This window comes from Heterocephalus glaber, unplaced genomic scaffold, assembly GCF_053883595.1.
Source record: "Heterocephalus glaber isolate CG9 unplaced genomic scaffold, H.glaber_assembly_v1.0 deba00000347, whole genome shotgun sequence".
NCBI lineage: Eukaryota > Metazoa > Chordata > Mammalia > Rodentia > Bathyergidae > Heterocephalus > Heterocephalus glaber.
Genome location: NW_028258143.1, coordinates 45,185,200 through 45,191,199, shown reverse-complemented (window position 1 = coordinate 45,191,199; position 6,000 = coordinate 45,185,200).

Below are 6,000 nucleotides of genomic sequence, written 5' to 3'. Positions count from 1 at the left end.
CAAATATCTCCTGTTCTCCCTCTTTGTATCCATATGACAAGATTGAATTTCCTGTCCCCTTTGTCATGGGTGAGGTCAAGTGATTAGTTCTAGCCAAGAAGTAATGGGTAGTGTGACAAGCTACTTCTGGGCCAGACTATTTTATTGTTGATGAGAAACCCACCCAGTTCTCACCATTGGCTCCAGCACAGCAACTGGCAATTTTCTTGGTGGAGGCTACCTTGTCAGATGAATTCCTGAATAACCACAATAGGCTAGGTTCTCCCAACTACCCATAATGGGTCTGCATGCAAGTTTGGACCATCCAGTAAGAGCAAGAAATAGACATTTTCTGTATGAGCACCAAGATTTGGGGATAGTTTGTTATTAAACAATTATCTAGCTTATGCTAATTTATAATCAGATGTAAGAATGTATCTGTGACAGGCATGTGCCATATTTTGCCCCTTCAAACACCAGGTGAATAGCTGTGTAGGACTTACATTGCTTAAATGTATAACACCAAATTCCCAGTTTATATGAACTTGACCTTATTATTTATGAAAAGGACATCATAAGATACATACTTGTAGAACTTGCTCTTTATACAAAATATTCCCATTGTTCTTAATATAATTATGTTAACATTTGACTGATTATCTTATCGGTTCTAAGCAACTAGAAGAGGAAAGATTTACTATGAGAAAACATAAATATAGTATCATGAAAGGAAAAGGAAAATTCAGTTTCATAGAAGGCATTAGTCCTCTTTGTCAATCAAATGAAAATAAACTACTCATTAGACCTTAATCTTAAAGAATCAAAGAACTCTAAGCTAATGCATAACATATGACCGAAGAATGAACTAGCTGAGCTTTATTCTAATAGTTGCCACCATAAACTATGTACTTATAGTTAGATCTTTTAAATGCCTTGAATTTTTTTCATGTGTGGATAAGATTACTTCAAGCTCACAAGCCTAAAAAAAGTATCGTATCTTTGTCAATCTTTTTTCCTAAAGTTCAAAATACCTCGTTACTTAGATTATTTATTTATACCCCCACTCACCTTGTTTCAAAAGGATTTAAAGCAGATTTGTTATTATTATTTTATTAACATATTAAAAAATTACACATTTTTCCCTACTTCTTAAAAATACTTTGCAGAGTATTTTTAAGCATAATGTAGAATTCATTCACTCACAACTTTTATACAAGCTAAAGTGAATATCTCCTTCTAGAACCTTATAATACTTAGAAGAGCAACACTTATAAGAGGAAGGTGATGTTAAGAGGAAGTCCATATTTGAGTTCTTGTCACAGAAAGCTTTCTGATGCTCCACTCCAGATATTAAAATTATTATATGTACCAAAAAGTAAAGTACTCAAACCTCTGTAATTTAAGAATCTTGATTTGATATGTATTTTAGAGTACAGGTTATGTATAAAAGTTAGTGATCTTTTTCACCAACTAATGAAAGGAATTCAATACAATGTTATAATTTTAATCTTATATATATATATATGATCTAAAACATCAAAGCCACTGAACTTACAGTATAATTAAATATGAAAGGTGACTGACTTAAAAAATCAACTTTAAGTCTAATTTTAACTGTTAAAAAGACAAATATTTAAAAATCATTCTTTTGAATAACATAAAGGGTAAGTAAAAAATCTACTATACTTACAGATTTTTAAGGTACTTCATATATATAAATTCCTATGAATTTTTCAAATGTTAAATGTCTGCCTTCATGAGAAATGTAGTAAATTTTTGCAACAGTATTTGACAGAGCAGACTTCAGAATTACCCAAATGCAATACAGTTAACTAAGCATATACTTAACTAAGCATATACTATATAACTTTGAGCAGTTTATCGACTTCAAGTGAAGAGCTTCTTCTTCAATATTTTCAAATTGTAGATAATATTAACTTCCTTGTAGGGATATGGTAAATAATAAATGCGGCTTTCAGTTATATTCAATAACAACCTACACTGTGAAAAATGTCAGTTATGTAACAATATGGAAATACCAATAAAAGGCTTACCAGAAATCAAATATCCACTATTATAATCCTTATTTCACTTTTCTCTCAACCAAGGCCCTACCTAATAAATGGGGGAAGAAATAAGAACATTTAAATTTCTTTTAATTCAACTAATGTACAAGGGTATCCTGAGGACTCACCCATATATCATCCTTTTCTACAGTTTCCCCACAGCTATTTTTGTGACCAAGAATATCAAAATTAGATATTACATTTACCCCTAAATTTCAAAACAGTTGTTAAGGACTGCAATTAAACTACCAAAATTAAGAATCTTGAAAGAATAACGAACACTGTCGGTAAATAAACTGATTATCATATATTCTATCCAGTGATTTGAGACCATTTCCTATTATACACAATAATTCAATGGAAAACAGCATACACAAAGCAAATACTTAAGTATAAAAACACTCAGATTTAGTCCTAGTTCTTTGAGGTATCTCCATACTGATTTCCACAGTGCTTGCACCAGTCTACACTCCCACCAGCAGTGGAGCAGGGTTCCTCTTTCCCCACAGCCCTGCCAACATTTGTTATTGGTTGATTTCATGATAACAACCATTCTTTCTGGAGTGAAGTGGAATCTCAGTGTTGTTTTCATTTGCATCTCTCCAATGACCAGTGATGTTGAACATTTTTTCATGTATTTATTTGCTATTTCTACTTCTTTGTCTGAGAAATGTCTGTTCATTTCAGATGCCCAGTTTCGGACTGGGTCTTTAAATTTGGGAGGTCTGATCTTTTTAAGTTCTTTATAGATTCGAGATAGTAGACCTTTGTCTGAGGAAGAGCAGGTGAAGATATTTTCCCACATTGTGGGTTGTCTCTTCACACTGCTGGTGGTTTCTCTTGCTGTGCAGAAGTTAATAAGAAGAGATTCCACTTGTTGGTTGTTTGTGCTAGTTCACAAGCAACTGAGGTTTTGTTCATAAGGTCTTTTCCTACACCGATGTCTTCAAGGGTTCTACCTAACCTCTGTTCCAACTGGTTCAGAGTTTCTATTTTAATATTTAGATCTTTAATCCATTTCGATTTTAGTTTAGTGCATGGTGAGAGATATAAGCCTAGTTTTAATCTTTGGCAAGTTGAAACCCAATTTTTCCAGTGCAATTTATTAAAGAGGCTATCTTTTCTCCAGTGAGGGTGTTTGACTTCTTTATCAAATATGAAATGGCTGAGTGTGTCTGGCATTGTTTCTGCAACTTCTAATCTGTTCCACTGGTCCTCAGGTCTGTTTCTTTGCCAGTACCATGCTGTTTTTATCAGCATGCAGACACCTCAAAGAAATAGAACTGGAAGTCCCATTTGACCCAGCTATTCCCCTACTGGGAATCTTCCCCAAAGAATTAAAAGAATCATACCACAGTGATGTATGTGTGCCCATGTTCATAGCAGCACAGTTTGTGAGACCTAAACCTTAGAAACAGCCCAAATCCCCATCAACTGGAGACTGGATAAAGAAAATGTGGTTTTTAAATAAAATGGAGTACTACTCAGCCATAAAAAATGAGAAATTAGAGACATTTATAGCTAAGTGGATGCACATTGAGGCAATACTCTTAAGTGAAATAAATAGGACACACATATATAAATACAGAATAGTTTCTCTGGTGTGAGAAACTGAAAGTGTAAATAAGGACTAAAATATATAATAGGCAATGTGAAATAGGAAGAAAAGGGGCAAAGGGGAAGGGGAAGTGGGAGGGCTAGGGGAAAGGATACAAGGGAATGGGATTAATATGAGAAAATGGAAAAATAGGTACAAAATCTTTGTAAATAGGGAAGAATGGAGGGGTTGAAGGGAGGGCTGGGCAAGGGTGAAAAATAAGAACCAAGAGAGACTATGTAAAGGTGCAGATTTCCAATGATGAATGTCATTATATTGTATACCTAAAATGTACCAATGACTAGAATGAATAATCGATAATGCAAAATAGGAAGAAAAGGTCCAAAGGGGTAGGGGTAGTGGGAGGGCCAGGGAAAAGGAAAGAAGGGAAAGGAAAAATGCTGAGAAGTGAAAAAAATGGAAATAAAGTCTTTGTAAATAGGGAAGGGTGGAGGGGGTGAAGGGAGGGCTAGGAATGGGGAAAAAATAAGAACCAAGATGCATTATGTAAAGGTACAATTCCCAATGAGAAATGTAATTGTGTTGTATACCTACAATGTACCAATAAAGAATTTAATTTTTTAAAAAACACTCAGATTTAAAAATGAGTTGTCAAAAAAAATGAGTTGTTAATGTCATATACCATGTCAGAAACAAATAATAATTAAAATGTGCCTCAAAAGCTAACTAAAGCATTCTCCTTTTTCTTCTTAAAAAACTCTCTATGAAAATGGGATTTGAGTTTAAAAATTCAATCAAAATAGCCAAATCAATGATGCTTACAGAGGTTTCCTGTTTTTGACATATGAACCATATTATAATGCTCTCTTTCCTGTATTTCCTTGCCTAAATAGAATTTTGCTTCAGGCTAATTTTATCTGAACATCCATGTTTAGAAACCAGGGACTTTGATTGAATTGTTTCTCATTAGCTACATGATCTTAACAAAGCTTTTAAATGTTACTGATGCCCTGGTCTTAGCACCAGAGTGTCAGGCCTATCAGTTAGTTGCACATAGCACATTCACAACTCATTTGAGTCACAGCTAAGTGGAATTATGGGGCTAATATGAATACACTTCTTGTTTAAAACAACTCATGTTTGAGTTGGTTAACTCAGTTACTTATAAAATAATATGTAGGAAACAAAGATGCTACCTATTACAAAGGTCTCTCAAAATAAACACAAGATTTTTGTGTGTGAATCTGATATTTAGAAACTGGAATACATTGTCATGAAAGGAAATAAATTTTGGAGGATCTTTACCTTTATCACAGAGTTAAAATCTGTAATGATGAACAGGAAGAGATAACTGTGGTACAACAGTAATTGAATAAAACATAAATTCAATAAAATGACATAGAAAATCAGTGTTTTAAATTTATTCTGAGTTAAATATAAAGAAAATTAAATTGAGAATGATGAAATTAGGTTTCTAATCTTTGTTCTACTGATTATGTAACTCTGAGTAAATTGTTTGCAGCCATTCTTGACAGGAAGATGAGAATGTACACTTTCTTTTAAATGCTTGATTTTTACAATACTCTTAATTCTGTTGTTTGATAATTTGCTCAGTACTTTGTAAGTGATAGGAAATAATCTGAACTTGAACCTTTCATGAATTGCATTTTCTGTATCCAATTTGTATGAGTTCAACAAATATTTATTGAGGATCTTTATGTGAGGTACTGTGTTTGGGAAAAGTATTAAAAATATACCTCATAGCCAGGGTCTTGCCATGTTGCCCAGGCAATCCTAGAACTCCTGGGTTCAGGTAATCCTCTTGCCTCAGCCTCTGGACCACCGCGCCTGGCCTTGTATCTTATTTTCTGCAAGAAATATTTCTAGATTATTTTGTGTAATTCTCTCATTTAGTCATTAAAGCTACTGCTTTACTGTATTGCACTGCTACTTTAAAATATTTCACTATATTCCTGTATAACTAATTGGTCATTTTTTTTTTTGGTACTGGGGATCGAACTTGGGACCTTGTACTTGTGAGGCAGGCAGGAGCACCACTGAGCTAAATCCCTGGCCCCTACTAATTGGTCACATTTAAAACATTTGCATAAATTTTGTACTACCTCTAAGAACTATTATGCTCAATTCCCAGATGAACTTTGTATGTTGTCAAATGCCTAGATAAGAAACTGTTGATATTGTATAAAGTACTTTTTAAAATGGTAAAAAAAGAAAAAATATATATATACCTCATAAAAGTAATACATGACACTTAATATAAGTCATCAGTAAGTTGAAAATTAAAATTGAAATTCAATATCTCCATATATCCACTACTTCAATTTTTTTTTTGTATTAAATTCTTTTATTGGTACATTGTAGGTATACAACACAATT